Source organism: Varanus komodoensis, unplaced genomic scaffold, assembly GCF_004798865.1.
Source record: "Varanus komodoensis strain SLA01 unplaced genomic scaffold, ASM479886v1 scaffold21, whole genome shotgun sequence".
NCBI lineage: Eukaryota > Metazoa > Chordata > Lepidosauria > Squamata > Varanidae > Varanus > Varanus komodoensis.
In genome coordinates, this window is record NW_025335589.1 from 3,300,218 (window position 1) to 3,325,454 (window position 25,237).

Genomic DNA, 25,237 nt, shown 5'->3' on the forward strand with positions numbered 1-25,237 from the left:
ATGCTTTTTAGTATGCTGTCTAGATTTGCCATAGCTTTCCTCCCCAGGAGCAAGCGTCTTTTAATTTCTTGGCTGCAGTTCCTGTCTGTGGTGATCTTAGAGCCCAGGAAAATAAAATCTGTTACTACCTCCATTTCTTCCCCATCTATTTGCCAGGAAGTGAGAGGACCAGATGCCATGATCTTAGTTTTCTTAATGTTCACTTTCAAGCCAACTTTTGCACTCCCTTCCTTCACCCGCATCAAAAGGCTCTTTAGTTCCTCTTCACTTTCTGCCATGGGAGTGGTATCATCTGCATATCTGAGGTTGTTGATATTTCTCCCAGCAATCGTAATTCCAACTGGTGATTCATCTAGCTCCACCTCTCTCATGATGTGCTCTGCATATAAGTTAAATAGGCAGGGCGACAGTATACAGCCTTGCCAAACACTTTTCTCAATTTTGAACCAATCAGTGATTCCATGTCCAGTTCTCACTGTTACTTCTTGACCCGCCTATAGGTTTCTCAAGAGACAAATAAGATGGTCTGGTACTCCCATCTCTTTAAGAACTTGTCACAAATTGTTGTGATCCACACAGCCAAAGGCTTTACTATTGTCAATGAAGCAGAAGTAGATGTTTTTCTGAAACTCCGTAGCTTTCTCCATGGTCCAGCGTATGTTGGCAACTTGATCTCTAGTTCCTCTCCCTCTTCAAAATCCTGCCTGTACTTCTGGTAGTTCTCAGTCCACATACAGCTGGAGCCTAGCTTGTAGGATTTTGAGGATAACTTTGCTAGCATGTGAAATGAGTGCAATGGTGCGGTAGTTTGAACATTCCTTGGCATTGTCCTTCTTTAGGATCGGTATGTAAACTGACCTTCTCCAATCCTGTGGCCACTGTTGAGTTTTCCAAATTTGCTGGCATATTGAGTATAACACTTTTACTGCATCGTCTTTTAAGATTTTGAATAGCTCAGCTGGAATACTGTCACCTCCACTAGCTTTGTTGTTGCTCGGACTTCCTAAGACCCATTTGACTTCACATTCCAGGATGTCTGTCTCGAGGTCAGTGGCCACATAATAGCATATAAATAGAGCCTTTGTGTATGTCATCTAGCTCGGGAATCCCCTCACCAAGAAACTGTGACAAACATTAGATATCTCTTGAAAACATATCCATTTTCACAGGCTTTCCCTGGCATTGAATTGCAGGGCTCACTTTTATCGTTTCTGTAAAATTATCCATGTATTTATTCTACATTGTCTTTGTATTGTTTTATATGTATATTGTATTTCTTATGTAAACCACTTTAGAAATTTTGCAATATCAAATTATGTCAATAAATAAATAGCTATAGCAACTGTTCATATCACATTGTTTTTATTTATAAGCTTTGCCAAGATGCATGTAGATAGTTGGGCTAAAGAGACTTGTCAGTGTAACTTGCCTATACCTGATTACATGATTCAGATGGGTGCCAGAACAGTCAGAATAGTTTAATCAGCTAGAACTTTTGACAACTTATCACCATATATGCCTTTTGATTGCACAGTTTTTTCTCCAACAGCACTTTGTCTGGATGGGTCATTCATTACTTTATATCATATTATGCTTGGACTATTGGAGTTGCTTGGGATTAATTTGCCAAGGAAGGCCTTCATCATTAATCCAGGTCATACATTCACCAGGGACAAGTGCTGAAATAATATGGTGAAAAACAGCATAAGCCTGTCTTCCTACCATACAGATGGTTCCCTATGGAAAAGCTGGAGCCTTGGTGTGAACCACCTCTTCATGCAAGCCTTCATTCATGCAGCTCTCTCTACTCTTTTGCATGGGATAAATCACAGTAAGTGTCAAGAGGTGTTCTCTTTCCTGTGCAGTGAAGGGTTTTTGTCTTTCCCTTGTGGTATAGAACAGGTTCTTGACTACATCTCCTCTAAGCTATTTCAGCTAAATGAAGGCATGAAGTGGATCAGTGTCAAATACTTTCCATGACAAAATCAGCACAATCCAAACAGCATCATATTTGAAGAAATAAGAGGTAGGTACTGACTCTACAGATGGGATGTATGCATATTTCTCAACTCACACTTGGAAGGTTTTACCACCATTGAAGGAGGCATATATGTCTCTTTGACATACATCACATACAGCCAGGATGTAACTCATGCTGGAGCTGGAGGGAGTAGCAAAACCGTTGGGAGAATCAGTCTTCACAGGATTTTTAAAAATCTAGTGCCTCAACAGAAAAAGCAAGGGATGATGTGAGATAAATATAATTATTATAATCAGTGGAGCCACAACAGGATTCCAGAGTAATAGCGTCTTTGCATGCATGGGCAATAATCTATCCCAAAGATATGTGATTTAAAGCACAGATGGTATTTTTAGCAAATATGGCTACATTTCCATTTCCTGACACTCTTTTCCCTTGTATAATCATCTACAGTGTTATAGAAACAAGCATACAAAAATAATGATCTATTTTAAAAAATTAAGTAGCAGATTTATTTATTTATGTAGAAATAAGTACCTGTAAGCACATCCCTATACTTTTTTCAATACTCTTTATATTATGGGGAAAATATAGCATTCTATTTACTAGCAAAAATACTCCCCCCGAAAGAGAAATCCTTGGTGCAAGTCTCAGTGAAAGAAACATAGGAATGTTTTATCAGGGAAAACTGTTACGTTTGTGGAACGCCCAGTATTCCAGATAAGTTCTTTGTGCTCTGTACAAATGTCACTCCTTTTGAATCAGCTATTTCAGTAAGTCCAATATAGCAAACCCGGTGCCATAAAGTCAGTGCACAAGACAGCAAAACAACTCTCTCTCTCTCTCTCTCTCTCTCTCTCTCTCTCTCTCTCTCTCTCTCGCGCTGTTTAAACAATGGATCTAGCAGGTGGCGAGTGGCTGAGACCAGGCCTATCACCATCTCCAGGGTGCCAAGATATCTCTTAAAGTTTCTGTGGGAGGAATTTGTTGGTGGGATTTGGATTGTAAAGGCACGCGAGCATCTGCCGCCTGCTCAGTCTCATTACCATTCACACAATTGACTCCAGCAGCTCTCCGGCCAGCAGCAGAGGCCAGGGACTCAATTTTACTGCCTCTTTGACAGCTCTCATTATCATTCATTTGAACGGAAAGCTCCTCGACTTCAAATCACGAAAGCAAACATTTTCTATGGGGAGGGAAAAAGGGAAAAGGAAAGGAAAATTTAGAGAAAAACAGGACCTGTAACCAAGACAATGAACATTACTTTTTAGAAGCTTAAAAATAACTGCAGTGCTCTATGCCAAAAGTCAATGCTAATAATGATAATAGCTTTTATAAGCACCTTGAAATACTACTCACTTGAAGCTTTTCTGGTTCCTGAGGCAATTATATATGACCTTCTGTAAGCATCAGTTAGTAACTTACATGGTGGCACAACTGATGGAGATTCAGTGATGCCCTTCAACTCTTCCTAAGATCACTCGTTTTTCCGTGCTTGCATTGTCTTAACACTTTGGCCACATATTTAAAGCCTCAAGGCCAAGAACTTCAGCAAATAGGTAAACTTAAAATCAACCCTACACATATTCACATATATGTTCTTAGAATCAAGTGCTATTTTTTATTTTTTCAGAATCTCAGGAGGTAGTATAGAGGGTACAACAGGATAGACAAATAGAGGATTGGATGGAGACAGATACCAACAATTTAAAAGATGAGACTAAGAAGATGCTACTTTAGTAATCTTTGTGTAGCAGGTTTGATAAATCCATGATATAACTCCTATTAACAATCTCTGGAAGGAACAGCTGTGGTTTTCTTTAACTTCCAAGTCTCTTGACATATATTCATAAAACTACAGTTTGACGTCATTGCCTGCTGAATTAAAATGGTGTTGAAATAACTTCATTTCTGAGCAAATGGAAGGAGACCTTTCCAAATCTTATTGAATACTGAAGTCTGAGATCTTTTACAGATGATAATTCTCAATGTGGGAGGAGAGCAATGCAAGCATAGTTGCCATTCATTTCTTAAGTCAATCCGGCTGCCTTCATCTATTTGTTGCTTGGTATTGTATCTTCCCAACATGGGTTGCAGGAAAAAGTGATTCTCTACCTGATACTGTTACCCCAATACCTGTGTGTCTTTGTGTTCTGAAATGAACAATGCCTCTCATGTTGCTATGTGACATAGTATACATGCTTAGTACTCCCAAATTTTTGCTGGCATTTTAAATATACTTGTTTACTGATATGGAAGTTCTCATCAAGAAATCCACACAGATATAAACATATAAATACATGAAATAGTTTATTAGAAGCTTTTTGTGACCTATTATATACTGTAACACACATTACATACGTGTATATCTTTTACTGTGATAGGATAATCTTTATTTTATTTTTTTGGTTATTATACATTGGTCCAAATTCAGTAAGCTGAAGTCTTCACACACACAAACACATACACATGCACATGCACCAACTATGGGATTTGTCACTGGAACTGTGAATCTTCCAGTGGGTGGATTCCCATAGCACAACAAGCAATGGGGATTTTTATGCAAGTTGGTCTGTGGTTGTTGTCCATACACCATCATAGTTATTTGCTTTGGTTTTGAGAAACCATGAACCAAAACAATGGTCTGTTTTATGGTTCCTGGTTCCTGGTACCATGATTGCATATTGTGTCATCTGAACCAGAAAACACAACTCTCTGTGATATCAAGGCCACAGCCATAGAGATGCTTGGAAAGAGTGGACCAATGTGACTCGGCTAACCAGAGAGTGCCACAGAGAGCTTCCATTTTGTACAACTGTAATTTTACCAATCGCAACAAGTCCACAAACTGAAAGCTACCCTTTTCCCACTCACCAGAGGGAAGTCCTTCTTACATGGACAGGAGAACTGAGGATTTTTTGTGCAGCAGCACAAATCTCCTTTGTTTGCTCCACCTTGCCAGAGAAGTATTTCAGCGTGGTGCTGGCAAAGCAGGGACCAAGCTAAGGACGCTTCTTTGGCAAGCCAGAGTGAGAAAGGGTGGTCAGATCTGGAGCAAGAAGGGAGGGGACCTAGCCAATTCCTTGTCCTCTCTGCTATGCTTCAGGGGATAAGGTCTGTTTATATAGCAGTCCACTTGACATCCATGGTAAGCACAACTCAGCTTGAGATGGGGACCATCTCCATCCCTCCCCTCAGCACCTCCTGAGAACTGAGAATTTAAAAAATGGCAGACAGGAGTAGAGTTACCATGATGAGCCTGATTGTCTTTCAAGTTCATCCCTACACACAAATGCCCCCAGTGGAATGCATGCAGGATTCCTTGTAGTGATATGTGAACTCAACCAATAAGTGACCCACCATGACAGTGTTTAAAACTTGTGCTCTTTCTGAATGATATAAAATAAAATTGGGCTACAGAGTCCTTTCCCAGGCTTGGGTATGAGAAGATACTCAAGTCAGCAGTTCAGAGATGTCTCACATTAGTGCTTCTGGCTCTGGAAGGACAAGAGGAGGGTTTAAAGAAAAACTACAAGGTTTCTCCTTGTAGCTTAAATCCAGTCTTTCAAACTGATGTTGTATATAACCAAGGACAGAAATCACACAAAATTGCTGGCAACACAGTGGGTCAGCTCTCGCTACCTTGTCTCAGGCCTCCAACTTAAACCTATACAACAAGATCTATGTTAGCAACATAAGTTCCACAATCAAAACAAGCAAAGGTATTACCTGCTGAAGGATAATCAGTGTAACTCAGTGTATCACTGAAACACAGCTCTTTCTGTCCCTTGGGAGGTGCAGTAGGGGTGCTGTCTGCTGGAGGGAAGAGACTCTTGTTACCAATAAGAGACTCTTGTTACCAGAGTTCCTATCTGCTATGACCCATGCCCCTGCCTTAGGAAATGTGGGAGGGGGCGCATTTGAAGAGATTTTAGGCATTAGGAAGGATGTGTCTGAGTTGTAAATATCTGATCACAATATTGCTGCTTTACATCTATATGAAGTATATGATTGTATGTCTAAAATATGCATTTTATTGACTTCTGTGGCCTTCCTTAAGAGTATTTTTTGAAAAGAAACCCTAACATAATGCTTGAGGAGATGCTGGAAAAGAGCTGTTTGAAGAGATTCAGAGGAGTGTTGAAGATGTTGAAAGAGACTGTACAGGCTATAAATAGGAAGCAAATAAAAATATTGAGCAAGAGACCAGAACATGGCAACAGAAATGCATGGACACTTTACTGCTAACTTACTCAAACTGTAAGGATGCTAACCGGGTGGTGTGACCCTGAAAGTCTATTTAGGATTAATAGACAAACCAGACTAGCCATATCAAACCAAACAGCAGGCTTGTTCCACTTAGAACATCTGGTATTTTTGCATGCTTGTTAGTCCATGCAGGCACAGCTTAATGTTTGTTAGAGCATCCTGGAAAACAGCATAACTGGAATGGTGCCAGCTCACGCACAGCTTGAATTTCTGAAGGTCCAGGAAGATTCCCAGATGTGGAAGGGAGAGCTGTGATTAGGCAGGTAGATCCCATTAACCCACTCTTTCCCTAGTAACTCCAGACATGTGAAATTACCCATATATCTGGCCAGAAAGAGCCATCTGTAGTGATTGCCTTCTGCTTTAACACAGCATTATGCAGCAGCAATTCTACAGCCAGGAGCAACAGAGAAGAAGGCCTCCAGCTGCATTCCAGGCCTCAGAAGGGGAACTAGTCTAACTGCTTGGTTCAGCTCTTTTATTCAAGTCCATTTTGTCCAATATTTGTTTAGAGAGTTGCCTTATATTATGTGCTGCTTCCTACTCCTCATTTTATTCCCTTCCTTATTAAATCAATATCAGTTTCTGGTTTCCCCATTCTTGTAAGCTGCCCATTGATTTCTCCCTTAAATCCATTTGGATGGGCTGCAGACAACTCATGTGTTGAGTTGGGGTCCTGACATTCTTTCCCTTCATTTTGACCTCAGGTCCCACACCTATCTCAGAATAAGGCTATCTAGATGTCTCCTCCAGGAAAATCACCACCTTAAGGTTTGAGATCTGACCAGTTCAAAATTTTCCTCTAAAAAACTCGGATTTCAACATACTGCACAAGTGTGTACTTCTATGAGATTAGCATATCCCTGCCAATATTTTTATGGGTGGTGGTATTCCCAGCTGTATCCTATCAGGCATGGCTAAGGTGAGTGTATCAGGCCAAGAGCTGTGTATATCATGTATCCTTCTACCTGTTGTTAGTTAATTGGCAGCTCAACATCTTCTACTGATGCCACTGGTGTATACTGGAAAGAAGCAGACTATTCTGAGCACTATCAGTATATTCAGTGGCTTTGGCCAGAAAGGAGGGCTCTGGCTGGGCAGCTTCATTGTAATACTGATCAGTAGGCAGGAAAAACTTGAGATATAGAAATAGCTGGAGCAGCATAGATGGCCTGCATAGAAAGATGGTAAAGAAAGAATGAGGGTAGGAAGGATAGAAAGAAAACTAGAGTGCCAGAATGGTCGAATATGGAAAAGAGAAGGAAGCTGAAATTGCCTTCTGGAATTGGAAAAAAGAATCATGAGAAGAAGATGTGTATGACCAGCTGAGAGGTGCTCAGATTTTCTGGAGCTAAAGTTCAGCTAAATACTGACATGACAAACATAATGGTACCAATCAGCCTAATCTCAGATTCTGGATATATTCAGTTCTGGGATTGTTTAAAGTTGTTTTGCAGCCCCTTTCTTTCAATTACAAAACTTTGCTTTCAGTCTCTCTCATAAGTTCCTCTTTCTCCTCCCAAATGATCATGCTTGCAAATTGCCGCAGCCCCCAACTGTGCACAGGCCCCACTGTGTGGTTTCAATTTTTTTTAACACCTTACATTTTGAGTAGTGGCATTGGAAACCAACCAGTCACCCCATTCAGCATGGACTCAGACAGTGAGGGTGCGGAAATAACACAAAGACCACCTTGTGCCTTGATTGGCCATACCACCCAAATATGGCAGCATCTGCCTGGTTCAGGTTACTACTACTCAAAATTTAAGTTAAAAAAACACAGTCTTTTTCAATAGAGTGCTATATTGCCTACACATTCAGCTGTGCTGATCCCAGCAGGGCCGTTGGCAGCGGAGGGTGGGGCGGGGGGAGAGGGTGAACAGGAGGATGGTGACAGCTACAGCAGGCTTTGGGAAGATGAGTCTCTTGCCCATCTGCCCTCCTGATCCTGTAGGCTCTTGGCTACTGCCCAGTCATTCCAGCTGCTGGTGCTGGGTGTGGTTAAGGGAGAGAGTCTGATGGAGAGGGCCTCTCAGAGAAGCAGACTGGGTGAGCCCAGTTTTCCATTTCTGTATCTACACAAGTACAAGAACACGACTTATCCAGAGTTCTTTTGGCAACATTCCACCCACTAGAATTACCAGGTATAGATCACTTGTGAAACTGTCACCGTGGTGCTTCTTGTCACATCTTTAATTGGAAAAAATGAAACTTCCAAGCAGCCATCATCAAAATTAATTTGCCTAGCCCCTATCAGAAGTAATGCATTGCAGCTATAGTGTATGAAAGGTGTTTTTTTTTATTTATATCGTAGCTTTATTAAAGTCCCATTAGTTCACATGAAAGGCTTGTATTGCTTTTCCCTCTGTGAAACTCTAGCTATATTTTTGATTTAGTGAAAAGATAAACCATCTCATAACACTGCATGGAGACTATTTGTGGTCTTAACTTTCAATGCCATTTCGGTAAAAATTTAGCTACCTTAGGGATTTTGAGTCTGATTGATAACAAGCCAGAATGAAAAGAGAAGAGAGAAAAAAATTCAATCAACTCCATAATTCCATTAAAGTAAGGGAACATATTCCTATTCTGAGTCCATAAAAGCAAAAATCACTGTTTCAAAATATTCTATTCCAAGACTGAAGGACAAAACTTGTAATAGGTTCGGTGTAATGCAACAAACATTTTATATTAATACTTTTAAAAATATGCCCATAACCAGTGCTTACTAAAATATGATCTTAAGAGTGCTGTACATTTGCACTATCTATAGTAAGCATCAGCTTGGTTACATGAATGTAATGACCTTTCACTCACTGAACTGGAAATCCTTTTTAAAAGTTCTAAACACAAGGTAATTTATTTTGACTTAAATAAATTCTAGGCTGAATCACTCTAAACCTACTTGGAATGACTTTATAATTTTAAAATATTTAGCATTTTTGTTACTGAGTGCTTTTTCTTTTTAAGCACAAACCGATCCACCTCTTTTTATTAGGCTGTTCAGCTGTGTCCTCACCAAAAAAAAAAAAAAAATCTTCCTGCAATAAAGCCATTAAGCAAATGCAGACTAAGTCAAGCATGCATAGTATGGCATATGGCAATTTCCATTAAAGAAGTTCAATATGTGGTTAAAAGTAAAACTTGATGCGAAGAAATGGCAGTGCCTAATACATTTGGTACATGGTTATAGTGATTTAAGCATAGTGCAAATTACATTCCTTAGGGATGTTTCATTGTATCGGCCCAGGCTGTTTTCATATGGTGTTTTTATTATTACGTTTTTATTAGTACTGTGCTGAAAATGTATCCTAAATTTTTGGACTGTAAAATAAATTCAGATGTAGATAATAAATACATTTATTATTATCATAAATGTATGATAAATCCTCATAGCCAAGTGTCCCATGCATGAGTGTCCTATCTTTGTTTATACAATTGTCTCTGCAGCAACCTGTTGCCTTCTCAGGTGCCTGAACTTCCAGTAAAGTCCAAGGAAAGTCATGTGCTGGCACTTAGGAGGCAGAACAATGACGACACCTGTAATAGGACCACAATACACACAGAGGACCCTCAGAGACCTCACAGTTGTTGCGAGTTGGAATACGTGAGGAATCCATTTTGAGGTTGGCAACCCATTAGACTTCCCAGGTCCATCTCCCAGGCTCTGGTCCATCATGAGTCCAGATTTCCTGACAAGTACTCCCAGTGTTTGCACAGCACTCACCAGGAGTCAAGTCCCATGAAAAACACGGCAAAAATCATCACTCTTCCATGTCAAATGCAACAGCCTTTGTTTCTGCTGCGTATGACACAGTTGAATCTTGTTATTTGTGCAACCTGCAAGCATTCTTTCAGCTCAGCTCACTTTCTAAGATAGGGATGAGCACAAAAGGAAGTCCACAAATGCAAGCAGGGCACTGAATAGTGGATTTTTGTTGCTAGTGTTTTGGGTTTTTTGCATTGAGATAGCAGTATCGTTTCTGGAAGGTGCTGTTTGGAAACTTGCTATAGATATCAAGTTAACCACTGTGGGAAAGAGATTGCCGGACTATATTGGCCTGATCCAGGACTTACTTATGCTCACTCTAGCTGAAGGTCAGCATAGAAAACCCATAAGTAAATACATAAATTCAGTGCATGACAAAAGAGCTTGCTGTGATTAAAACTTTTGTACCAGTGTAAGAAAACCTCAGAGAAAGATGGAGAGTCTCAGAAAGATCTTTGTTAAAGAAGTTCATCTTGAAGTGAGTTTAAAATATGTACATGCAACAGACTTCAGAAGCAGATTTGTAGCATGCATGTTCTACCACTAAGTTGTAAGCCTCTGCCAAAGCCTGCCCTATATTTTCAAGACACTGGAGTGACTTACCTGCGGATTCTTGTGTTTTAGGTAGGCTACATGTGAAGTGACTATAACATTCCAGACAATTAGCTAATTCGCAGTAGGATTCACATGTATTCCTGTTATGACTTAAAACTACAGCACAAAAAGCAACGATTAAAAGGGAACCGACTCATTTGCGCTTCCAGAATCTGCTAATATGAAGTGTCAAAAAGATGTTTTTACAGAAGTTTGTTCCCGGATTCCTTTTTCCTCCATCAGTCACTGCTCAGTGTGTTTTATTTGTTTTCTAAATTTCACTGTTCTCCCATTCTGTGTTTGATTGCTCAGTCAAAATGCTGATATTTCACTCCTGCTTGCTTAACGTCTACATCAACCCTTCCCAGGTGTTTTTACTGCCCTCCTAATTTTCCATTACTCCATGGAAGATCTGAATGTTACCTTTAAAATAATTACAGGCATTAATATTTTTGAGTGCAGTTAAATTGTTCAACACTTGTTTAATTTACTGAATAGTAAGTTGTACGGAATGAGCCCAAGTAAATGAAAACTAGTCTAGAGCAATTGTAGGCACTCACCAAACTTGTGAGAGTAGTAAGTTCTTCATGCAGCAGGCCTTGGACAATGAATTTAGCATACAGGAAAATTCATCTGGGAGAAGGTGTTCCTTTAGATTCCCCTTACCACACCATGTTGAGCTTTGCAGCCTCAAACCAGCCCTTCAAATTGTGCCCAGGAACAAACAGAGAGCCAGGAAAGACCCAGAAGTACTTGTGAAAAGTCTTTCTACAGTATTGTGGCTGCAATCCTAGACACACTTGCCTGCAAACGAGCCCCACAGAATTCAATGACACTTCCTTCCAAGTAAATGTGTATGGGATTGCACTGCCAATGATGTAAGGAAGCATGTGGGTATTTCAGGGCTGGACATAATTGCTCATGCCCATCCCTTTGCCGCTTTTGATATAACCTATTGGTTATGATGGTGCTGCTGATTATTTGTATTTTCATTTAATCTGAGGACAGAATACAAGAAAGGAACAAAAGGGCCTGAATAAAAATTGGGTGCCTCACCCCATAATCGACATTATTGAAGACTTGAAGGACGTGGCAATCACTTTATACCAATCTGTCACAAGAAACCTGGAAAAGAGTAATGTTTTATTTTTTGATTTTCAGTAATTAAGCACTTACCAAACTATTCCTGGCTTACCAAATGAGAATTATATTCAATGCTGACATTGCAGACTGCATTTTTTTTACAAACCTGCCTGTGGTTACTTGTGAGACAGATGGGGATTCACCATACAGGCTTCATGGCACAAATCAATTGAACTCCGAAAAAGGTCTCACAGCATAGACATCACTGTTGAAAGCTGCCCAGTGCAGGGCGATTGCAAGTAGTGTGATCAGTTATGCTTCAACATGGTCTTTCATACTGTCTTTGTATCTAATGTGGCATGTCGACATGGTGGTAAGGAAGATGCATTTTCTTTCAGAATAAGACATGCAACTCTGTCATCACAGCTGGGAGGTCTTTGGATCCAGCAGATCCAACACACCCATTTCCCTTTTCCCAAGGTTGCAGCAACATGGAGTTTTCTAGAATGGCTGGGAGGTCCATGGGGAGATCCTCAGTCATCTCCCTTCCTATGCAGTTGGAGTTTTGTCTCTTCCCATGGAGAAGCAGCCTCTGCCACTTCCATTGGCTCCTCAGTCACTAGCTAGTGGTCAGAGGACCCATCTCTTAATTACACAATTTCTTTTATTTGGACCCTTTTTTTAAAATGTTCTGACTCTTGCTGACATATTAGTCTTTATGCTTCATTTATATGGACGTTTTTATTGCAGTGCAATATTTTTATGTTTTTAGGTTAAATATGTTGTGTAAAGCATTCTGGGATTCTGATTGCAGATGGTCTATAAATGCCCATAATAAGCAAGCAAACAAGATAATTATAGACATTTTCCTTTATTTAGGTTCTTCACTGTTTGCCAATATTCTGCAAAGGTCAGCCTTTTTAACCTTTCAAATTCATGTATTGTTGAGGGAACATGGTTGACCAGGCCCGCATCTGGAAGGAGCAAGGGAACAGCCTTAACACACATAGAAACTGTAAAAAATGATGATGATGATGATGATGAAGAAGAAGAAGAAGAGGAAGAGGAAGAGGAGGAAGAGGAAGTTGAAGAGGAAGTTGAAGAGGAAGAAGAAGAGGAAGAGGAAGAGGAAGAGGAAGAGGAAGAAGAAGAAGAAGAAGAAGAAGAAGAAGAAGAAGAAGAAGAAGAATTGCCTACTGGCCAGGCAACTGCTACCTCTTGCCCTCCCCAGACCCAGGCCTGTTGTTGACCACTCATCAACACTGCATTTGACTATGGAAATAGTATTTGAACATGAACATTTACTGCCAGCATACAAGTTATATATAGTTTCTTAAACATTGCACCAAAAAGAGAACAAATATCTACATATTCTGGACTATTGTACGTAAGAAGATATATAAACTGCATTTTCAGCTCTTTATTATGTAAAAGATTTATGTCTTTCTAGCTAGCAAATATGAGGAGATTTTGTGACATTCTGCATTCACGGAACACTGCCAGCTTGTCCCTTTATACTCTACTGCTGTGATTTTCTAAAGAAAAATAACTTCCATTCATTTGGAGAGACATGCACTCCATGCTCCATATCTTCTGGAAAAATTACGTTTTCACTTCAGCATTTTATGCATCCCATTTTAGAAGCACCTCCATGCGATTTGCAGTGATTGTTCATAAATGATATTCACTGTAAAGAAATCCTTTTATCATAAAGTTAACTAAAATTATCTATAAAATATTACAAACCAGCTGAGTAGTGGTTTGAGGTACAACTGTAGCTTATTCACCTACTGGACCTTACTGTGTTAAAGGCCGCATTTTTAGTCCTGCTGCTGATGTTGCATTTCTGTCATTCAACATCTGCACAGTTTGCATAGAAACCAGAATGCACCAGCAGCTGCTCATGTGCAGCAGTCCCACATAACTGAGAAACCATGTGGTGTTCTTCCCATGCAAAGTCCAACACACATGCTGTTTGTTTGTATATGGCTTCCTGGGCAAATAACCATGTTCAGTGTGGTGATGTTGGATCACTGAGATACAACACTGGGCAATTCCTGCATCAACATGTAAGGCCCTACATGTAAGTAATACATAAGAAGGCCTTATGTGGTTACTCTGGGCTTCCAAAGAATCATATTTATCTAGTGCAAAGAAGCATATATAATGCAATGTATGAAATTTCTGTAACCCAGTAGAGCTTAAAGTATCCAAAAAAGGGTTAAAACAAGTATCCGGAATCCTTTTCAGGTTAATATTTGAGTGCTGAACTTGATAAGGAATGCTCTTAGGAGAGAAAAAAACTATATACCAGAAGTGCTAAATATGCATCTGTTCTTAAAAATCTAGGAAGGCCCAGTTTATGATTGCAGAACTATGAGCTACTTCACTCACAGGCTATGAGCCTGGCAGCAGTTCCTGGAATATCCCTGTGACCAGGGGCACTCAAGGGACTGCTCCAGTCCAGAAGCTGTTTGGTAAGAGCCCAGCTCATGTTCATGGCATTTTAATAGGAAAAAATAGAAGACCCTTCCAACACCTCAGATGCCTAGGGAGCAATCTATGGGGCCACAGGATATTTCACATTATCAGACCGGAGATTGGAGATGGCATCAGAGGGTGTTCATCAGAGTTCCAACTCTCTTCCCATGAACTCTTGCTGCTGGTCTGAAAAGAGATAGTCTGGATGCCCTCCAGGGTGAGGGAAGTGACCTGAAGGATGGAAGAGTAGACAGAGCAGGAAGAAAACTAGAAAAGCAAGGATATGAACTATCCCAATGCTTCTCCAGAATTCCTTCTCCCTCTGAAATGTTCTAGCTGGATGGTAGGGAGGAACCCTAGGAACAATTCAGGTGAGAAGGGAGAAATAATCTGTATTGGATTACTCTTCTAGCCATCACTACAGGATTACATCCTCAATGAGGGCAAGTGTTTTTAACCTCTTTCACTCCCTCCCTGCAAAGGAATTAGAAAAACAGTTCTTCTTTTGCGGGAAGAGAATAATTTCTTGAAGGTATGGTGCAAGTTTTGACTCAGCACTAGTCTGTTACTTGGGATGCAAACACTGTTTACACAAATGACATTATAGAAACATAGAAACGGAGTGAGTCAGAAGGCGTCTCCTGGGGCATCTAGTCTGACCCCCAGCTCCAGCCAGTTCCACTCATGACATCCCTATCATATGCATGTCTAAATTATCATGCACAAGAAGCTGCCATTCCATGTAACAACTTCCCAGCTAACAACCAATACCACCTATGAAGTATTGTGGAGCAGTACGGACCTTGAGGGTTATCTCATCCAACCTCCTGTCACAGGAAAAACATTTTAAAGCATCTTTCCTTTTAGTTAATTAAGTAAGGTAATGGAGAAGATGGTAGCAAATTTGTGTTAGTGCCAACACACAAGTAGTGAGATGTTGGAGTATGAGTTCCTCCTAAATGAGCTACAATGAGTTACCACAACCTTTTGTGAAATAGGTTTTTTGAATGGGACGGTATACTTTCCTTGTGGGGAACTGAGCCTCAGGATAGTTACTATTAGAAAAAAAGAGAACATGGTATTTAAGAACAGAAAATCAGTACTGCTGTTTCCTAACCTTTCCATGGAATTTGTTCCTCTCAACACTCTAAAGTCCTTCCCTCAAACCCATGCATAAAATGCGAGCTTAGGAACAGAAATATTTAACACTCATATGTGCAATTGCTTAGAGCCCCTTATATCCATTTCCTTACCTAAGGTAAGATGGTTTACTTAGCAACATGAATTATACTGCAATCTTCCCTAGCCTTGGTTTCCTAACCATATATATTTCACCATTATGTCATTAACTGTGGATGATACGGACTGCTAGCGGTGTGACGGAAGTCCCAGTCCTCTAGAAGTTGGCAAAATTCTTCAGAGATATATTGAGCCTTTTCCTGGAAAATAATTAATCATAAATGCCACATCTTGCTACTGTTGCCTTCATCTGGTTTGTTACAGTGCCCAGTGAAGTATTGTTCAGCTGTGTGACTTCAAAGTTGCAACAGCAGTAATCAACTGTTGCCTCCCAAGTTCAAACAGTTCTGTTGCCCATTGTTGCCTGGCTCTCATACGCATTTCCTGAACTATCATATGAATTTGCAGTTGTGCTTTTGACACTTTGCGTGAATGCCCCAATTTTCATCATTTGCTTTGTTACATGTGGGTACAGTCAGTGCATCCACATAATTCAGCTTTCTTCAAATGACATACAGACATTAACTTTGAAAGTTTCATGACAATATTTCTGGGCTGTGGGGGAAAGTGTTCTAACCCTTCATCATTATAACATTTGTCAGAAAAGAGAGCACTTTTCTCAAGAACAAGAGTAGAGCTCATTTCATGTTTGTCTTTATTTTCAAGAAATGTGTGCTTTGAAAACAAAATGAGGACCCCCAAAACAAACCTTGTTAAAGCTATAGCTTAAAATGGTCTGAATGAATAGCATTTTTAATAAAACTGCAAATACTTTCTACTACAACTATGGCAAAACACATACTAGATATTTTCCCTATCCAAACACAATTAATGATTTCTCAAAACACACAGCACAAACTAGAGAAATCAGCTTATAAATTCTAACCCCACAAAAGCATAAGGAAAAATATGTCACTTATCAAATTTAAAATGCTGTAAGTATTCAACTCCTTACTTTTCTTCCTAGAATTGATGCAGACTATCCTCAAATAGACGCTTACATTGTTAAATTCAGTTGAACTTTTTCTGAGCATAAGCCATAGAACCAACTGTCCACCTGATTTCTGGTACAATGGCAGAATGAGATTTGTCCAACTCACCTTTAGTTGACTACATTTTCCACATTTTTCCTGCTATCACAGCCTAGGGAATATACTGACATTTTCCCATGTCCACCAGACTTTTCTTCATACAAAAAGTTACTGAACAGTGGAAGAAATAATTTACAACCAGTTTGCTGGAAACAACATTTTTGTCCATGTCTAGAGTGGTGTGATCCATTATGGTGTGAGAAATCTGCATCAAAAATACCTGGTTGGGAAATCAATTAACTGCAACAAGACTCATTTGTTTAAAATTGTGTATTTATATGCAACATTATGGGTACATTTACGTGGGGCCTTGCTTTTATATTTGTTAGAATTGCTGATATGCTATATAAAATAAATGTTGTTTTTGGAAATCAGACACGATTCTCTCTCTTGCACTCTCTCTCTCTCTCACACACACACACACACAAACACACACAGGCATATAGACAGGCTGGGGCAATGTGAGTCCTATGCCAAATAAATCTAACTATCTAGATGTTTACCATTTTTACATGCATATGTTGCGTGTACATTATTTTGTACATAATATAGGTTTTATCTGATGGTGAAGAAACTTCTTTTTAGTTTGCCTTTGTGGGATATACTTTAACAGGCAGTTTGAGTTATACTATATTATGGATCCCTTCCAATTTCATGTCTTTACAACACAGTATTTCCATTACCCATCTTCAGTTTGTTTTTGATATTACCATTTAAGAAGGAGCCCAACCTGAGAAGGAAATAGATTAAACTGGATTATCATTACAGTTCTACTCGATGACATTTTGTACTGCTGAGCAATCTTTCAGAGAGAATGTATTTTTCCAATTAGACAATTTTGCTTGGATGACTTTCCTAGATGGCATTTTTATAACCGCAAGAAGGGCAGATAGCAAAGAGACTATCTGCTTATAAAATCTGAACCTTTCAAACTGTATGAAATAGTATTCTTAAGGAAAGAACTGGTAAGAGTGTTATGTAGTAAAAGATTTGGCAGCCTGTAAAGGCCCTCTCTCTTTGTCTTGCCTACATGAAAGGCATGGTGGGAGCCAGATTTTCTGATAAAAATGGAACTTGTCACAGACAGAACTGCAAAGACTGTAATTTCTCTCAGATCCATGAGTTACTCAAGCAAGTCTCATGCACTTGAGTATTTTAATTGTGATCAATAACCAATTTCAAAGAAGAAAATATGACTCTGGAAGACATTCTGCACTCACAGAGTACATTCAACATAACGTATCATCTATGTTAGCATTATAAAATCATAATGGTTAAATATTATTAGTTGATTAGAAAGTATTTATTTACTTTACACATTTACACCCCATCTTTCTTTCATCGTGGAACTCAAGGTGGCTACATGTTGTTTCCAGGAATTTTTCCCTGCAAGGATTGATGAGACCCAGAGCAGCTTAACTTCAACATGGTGGATGACTCATGTGCCTTCAGACCATTCCCTCAACCTTTTGGGCTAAGTACTGCTTCTCACCATTATCCATGACAGCAAAGATACTGTTACCCAGGGATTCAGACACAGCCACCAGTTTCCTACCAACTTCTCTGCTTCCCTTAGCTTTCCCAAGTCAGCAACCTTGGCTTTAAGGGAATGAACTTGTTCCCTGAGAAATAAGAAGTTCATTACACTAAGTACACAGCTACAACTTCTCTCCAGCTGACAGATGGTCATAAATCTGGCACTCAGTGACTTCACTGGATAGCCCCTAAACTTTTGCCAGATTTCAACCTTCATAACTTTTAAAACTGCTAAATACCTACACCTACTTTTTGTCTTTCTGTCGGTTTGTTTGTTTCCTTTTACCAGGGTAGATATTCACCTATCCAGGGCAAAATTAGAAAAGGATAAAGACAGAGAGAACTAGTGGAAGTCCTCATACTATGCCAACTCTTAAGTAGGAATGGTAACTTCTATAATGAGAAAAGGAGGCCTGATCTTCATATAGCAAGTTGTACTCATAGTACAATACTTCGTTTCGCCTTCCCTTTTTCCTATACTGTTCTTATATAGTCAACATCTCAATGGAAGAGATGTCCCCCTATGCCTAATACCTAGATAGTAAAAGATTTCCTTGACCCTTATAAATTTATATAAACTCTTTGGTTTCTATTTTGCATAGACTGGCCAATGACTTGGACTATATCTATTTAATCTAACCAATACATTTAAGAAAAATATTTGACATAAATTAAATGGAGCCTCACAAATATACTCTTGCTATAGATACTGCAAAGAAATTTGTTTTTCAAACCCTCAAGTTAGATCCGGCTACCTGCATACTTCAATTTACTTTCAAGCCATGTATGCTTTCAGATATACTGTACTTTTCAAACTTAGATTTTCCATATCACTTTGTTGATCACTTATTTCTTGACCTGAAAATCCACATTGTTCCTGTGTGGATGAGATGAATGGCAGATTTAAAAGCAATAATTTCCTTAGAGAAAAACATATGGTGAATAGAAAACTTCTAGTGGATTTGAAGCCTTTATTTAACTGTCTAAGCAAAACAATCAAAAGAACACAACATAAAGGAGTGATAAGTTTGTCTTGAGATGTTTTTTAGGCTCACAATTGAAATTGTTGCATGAGTGTTAATTCTTTCTAGAAAATTTGTGAGTAACTGTGATCTTAGCTGTTCTTGTTGTACTGAATTGTTAACAAGCTTCTGAGCTATGAATTGTTCCTAGTGGAGAAAGTTCTGTATGCTTAACTTCCATGGTTTTATACTTGCAAGTGAAACTCCCATATGGCTGACATTTCTTTAACTGATTCTTGACAGTTGTAGGTGAGGTATCCCAATTACTGATGATAAATGTATCTCAACAGAAATAATATGTTCATCAGGTTATGAATCATTCATTTCTTTTCTATCCCAAAATATTGTGTATATATGAATTGTTGTGCATGCATATCAGCAAAGGGCACTTGGAGAGCTGTAGAATGGCATCGTGTTATGTGGCATTAGGCATGAACATTCAGTTCATATGCCTGATTGTTTCCACATATTCTATTGCTTCTCTTATTGTTCGTATGTAGCTGCTCGAGCTAGGCAGACACTAGGAGTACAAGCAGTGGAAGAGGTCCTTCCATCAGCCAAAGCTCAGATTTGCCCACAATTACATCAGGCAGCTTTTGTTTCTTCTCTTACTCCCCGGATTCCCGTTCCAGTGACTGTCATAGTGCCACCCACCACCAGGTCTAAAAATGAACATTTATTTGCCAGTCAAGGGAAACATATTTCCAGTATGAAAGAACAGTGGAGTCAGTTGGCTGACTGAATATGGAAACAAAAAGAAATCATGAGTGCAAAGAAGTGTTGAACAAGGGATGGACACTAACCATGTGGCTGTTTCCTCAGTTTTTATATCCGCATTTTTACAGTGTTGGGCTTATAAAGCAATGCCTAATGGATGGAGTTCTATGTGGCTGCCTGTAACCTTCCAACTTTCCAGGTTATGTACATGCAATTGAGTGTGGGAGGACCATAGAGGCAATGGGTGCTTCTGTATGTCCCTTACCCTGAAAAACTTTTAGGCAGTCAATCTGGGCCGTCTAAATGTTTTCTCTTTCTTCACAAGAATGATGGTCAAATCTCTACTGGAGTGTGAAGAACTCTGAAATCATGTCTCCAAAACAAATTGGTTCAAATCTGTTTACTGCCAAATATGGTCAGATTGAGAAAATCAAGGTATATGTATACAGATATATATACAGAAACAGATACAACGCCAACAGAAATTATTTTGACAATAAAAGTCAAGTCTTCTGATTGTGAAAATATCAGTTCAGTGTGTATCAGTGTGGAAAAGGAATGTTCATTAGGAAATACAAAAACAAATGAAACTGCCAGCATAACAAAACAAGCAACCAAATGATGAAAAACCTTTATGTAAATGTATGGCGGAACTTCACTAGAAGAGTATTTAAAGTGGTCTCCATCTCAAAGTACAATTTAGAGCTAGAAAAAGTGCAGAAAAGGACATAATTAAAGGTTTCAAATATCTTCTGTGTCTGAAAAGGCTAAAGAATATTGGGATTTTTTGTTTAGAAGCAAAACTAAGGGGGGGCATGATGAAAAGGTTCTTTGGTTGTAAATTTTCATTAAGGATATATGAATCGGTCTAGCCCTGCTCCATGTCAATTTTTATTAAGTCATGAGTTAAGTGAACTCATCTGTCTAATTTTTTTGCAGATAAAAATGCACACAACTTCACATTTATATTGTATGCATTTTCCCCCACATAGACATCTTTTGCAAGTGCTTTCCCCTAATATAGGCCTTTCTGTTCAGTATTTTTCCTGAGGTATGGATTTTTGACAAAACTCCTTCAGTATATGTATTTTGTCAACACTTTCTATCTGGCAGCAGCATCACAAAAGAATTGTGCACAGTTATTCCATTTCAGTATTCTGGATATTCTGAAGTGAGTATTAGCCCAGGAAATATAAATTACGTTGCTTTGTGGGAAAAAATGGTAGTCACTTTGGATTTTTAAGCTACAGACTAAGGAATGTGACTTTTATGTTTGGACTTAGCAAGCTTCATGAGCAAATATTTAGCATAGAAGTTGTGATATCCAATTCTAACGACAGGCTATAACATTGTCAAATGAAGAATATCTGCCTGCCAATCCCTTCCTCAAAGCCTGTAGGCTGTTAAAGGAGATTTCTAGCTATAATCAGAGCTGGGAGTGGGAGAACATTGTAAAAAGGAGTGAGGGGGCATTAGAGAGTTAGGAAAAAATATTGTATCTAGACAAAGCTCATACAATATATTTGACATCTTGGTGAGAGTGTACTGGAGTACAAACGATATGTCACTGCTCTAAAAATGTCTTTTCTAATTCATTGAATCCATGAATTGTTACAAATCTGTTTCCCAACCAGTAGAGATATAGAATAAGAGAAAGCTCAGCATTGGTGAACATAACCAATATTGAAAGTTTTTCATTGGTAACTTTAGGGACGCTATCCTATACTTCCTTCTCAGGGATTAATGCAATGGGGTTTGCTTATGAGTAACTAGGATTATAAGGATTGTTGTGAATTCTGTATTTATTATAATTACTACATTACATTTATATTGCACCTTGTAAAGATGCCAAGGCAACTTATATAGCCCCAATTTATCCTTAAAACAGCAACCCTGTGAAATAGGTTAGTTACTGTGAGTAACTGACCCAAAGTTGCCCAGTGAGCTTGATGGCCAAGAATGGATTAGAATCTGGATCTCCAGGATCTCCAACGCTCTAACCAAATTCTTCATGCCTAGAGTAACAGCATCGGTTACCACATTTAAGGTTGCAATCTTAAATATACATAATAGAAAGAATAGAATTCTGAATAAACATGTATAAAATTGTGCTGTGGCAGTACAACCTTATACATGAATATTCAGAAGCAAGCCCCAAAGAATTAAATGGCATTTATTCCCAGATAAGCATGTATTTGAACCATCCCGAGAAACAATTGACTCTTAGAGTAGAACCACATGAGCACATGTATCTAAATCACAGTTGCCTCTTCATCTAAGGAAAAGTTCCAGGATTTTGTGCATATTTACAAAGGCAGCTTCCCCACTCTTACTCATTTTTTTTCTTCCCAACGTTATGCTTACAAGGGAAAAAGTATTTTTGGAACAGAATAGGGACAAGAAACAAAGCAAGAGGAATTGAGGTGAAAAGTAATGGGTACTGAGTACAGTCAGTGCTACAAAATTTGCAGTTCCAAGATTACTTTCACTTTATAAAAACAGTCATCTGGGTTTTGCTGCACTCAGTGCCAAGAACTATGCAGTGTCACCCTTACTTGTTATGAACATTATACAGAAAGACGTTCTTCTTTCGGTCTATAATTACTCTCCCATCACACAGTTTAACTGGGTAGCACTAGTTCTAGCTTCTGTATTCTTTTATATATATATATATATATATATATATATATATATATATATATATATATTTCTCCTTTTTTTCTAAACTAAAAGCCAACATTTTATAATAGGTAATAGGAGAATTGTTCCAGTCCCTTGATTATTTATTATTCTGCTTTCTGTAGCTTTACCAATTGTACAATATCCCTGATTTTAAAATGGTCAACAGCAACATATGAGGAGAAGGAGTGCTCCAGCCCCATTCCTTTTATTCACTGTGTTTGCCACTCTGCTTGTGGAAGGTGACTGTCTGAAGAGGAGACCCTCCCCCATCCATGAGGATTCTTCACAAGAAGCAGACATTTTTACACATGGCATTTTCTCATCAGCTTTTGTTAGTGTTTTTGTATTTAATGTGAGGCTCAAGACTATTTTTCTTCTTCCAATGTGGCCCAGAGAAGCCAAAAGGTTGGGCACCCCAGTTCTACAGCTTTATTTTCAATTCCTTTCTTTACAATCCTCAGCATGGAATTTACAACATTTTCATAACAACCACAGATGAGGGGTCAACATTTTCATTGAGCTATCAATCATGACTCCAAGATCTCTTCCTTGATCAGTAAGCACCAATTCAGACCTTGTTAACTTATGTGTTTAACTCCTGATAGCAAACTTCCTTTTACTTACTTTTCATATATACATATGCTAGCATGTCCATGGTGATTGATGACAAAGCAACAGGAAGAATACAGAATCTAAAACATGAAGTTCCTACTTCCTATTTTTACCTGCTTCCCAGTCCATCATAAAGTACACTGGCCAAGTCTAATTGGCAATGTGTCTCAGAGCCAAACTAAACATCTTTAATATGTAGTAAGTGATCAAAGTCCTCTATATCCCACACTAAACAGGGTATACTTAGAAGACATGAGTTCCAGTGAAGAAGGCTGGGAGAAACTCTTCTCTGCCTTTGGGAGCACTTTTCCATGAGTAGAAATCACTCAAGCACTTTTTTTGGATCCAATCCAATGTGCTTTCCTTCCAATAAGAAATTTTAGGCCATAGTGTTATAGTGATAATTTCTTCATCACTTTGAAGAAAGGTAGCTTTTAACCAAGACAGCAAGACTGAAAGTGCTCTGAGCTTTTGTCTATGTTGTTAGTGGAGTTGTTTAAAAGCATTCAATTGTTTAGAGATTTGAAAGATTTATTTGCAATTGGGAATAGAGCAGAACAGAAAGTAATTTCATGTGCAATAAACAAGCTTAGCATGAACAACTCTCACAAGTGGAATTTCAGATACTGAGTTGCTTTTCCAGTGAACATTATTCTTTACTCAAAGGATCCACATAAACCATAAATAGAATGCCTATGAAAAAGTTAAAGCTGAAGTTTCAAATCCTATAAGACCCTGCTCTATAGCTCAAATGCAATTAAATTCACTGGAATTCTTTGGTATTTCCTCAAGTGAGAGGCCAATTTAAATGTTACTAGCTGCCTTTTCCTATGACAGCAATGCTCTTGGTTGCAGGATAACTTTTAAATGCCTTCTTTAAATGACGATACCATGTCTGTCCATGAAAAAATTATGGCTTACATTGCATACCAACATTAGTTTCTCACAGGACTATGCAGGACTGACATGCTCATCTTGCACACACGTAGAACAATACACATGGCATAGCCCATAGGATATGCCAAATGTAGTGCTGCAAGAATGGCAGAAGCAAGTTTGCAGCTACAAAAGGAGTTGCACTTATTCTGCTCTTAAGCAAGCACTTTAAGAAAGGCAGCATGGTTTTCAACATGGTGAACATTTAATAAGAAAGATCAATATGTAGATGGTACCTGGAATTAATGAATTCACCCGCTCAACTAATTCCAGAAATATTTGCATTAAAAAATAAAACAAAAGATCATGATAAATGACTAATCATACGTAATTAGTAGCTTTCATGGCTTTAGAAATAAAAAGCAATCAGCAAAATGAGAAAGCAACTAAAGCACCAACCAGCACCACCCCACATGAAAAAGAATAAAAATTAAAGATGTCTCAGAATTGCAGAGAATGTGTATGCATTGATCTACATGTATGGATACAAATGTACAAATAATTGTTGCTAGAAATGCAATTAAACTTGATTTATGCCTAAGTGACTTATACCTGCTGAGTTTACTATCCATATGATGTAAAAGGTCAAGGCCTCCCTATTGGTGTTAATCTTTCAACCAGGCTTGGACTTAGCCAAGGTCTTCTCGCAGCCCTTGAAATAGACCCCTGTCCTTCATGAAGTTGGACAGACAGCTCCCTTATATGTTCCCCCAGTATGCTTCTATCTGTATCCCTCTCAACAGAAAATGTATAAACTGGAGCCTGAGAAGAATTTTACTCACATAATATTTGAGTCATCATTCAAAGGGAGCAAAGTTGGCAGTATTCATATTTCCTAAATAAACTAATGAAAGAAGTATCATTTTAGAGCCTTCACATCATTACACAAATCCTTCTGTTTGCATGGGGTCCCCAGTATTTTCTGAGTTCAATACAGGATAATTACAATTACTACAGTCCTTCCCTCTGTATGCATTACCACCATGCACAGAATTGTCTGTCAGGGATATGACTAATAGAAGAATCCAGGAAGCATTATTATTATTATTATTATTATTATTATTATTAACATTTCTATGCCGCCCCTTGCCGAAACCTCGGGGCGGCTTACAACACGATAAAATACATTGAAATACAATAGAACATAATAAATTACCATTAAATACAAAAATACAAAAAATACACTGAGTTACAAATATAAAATTAAAATTATCAGTATAAAATA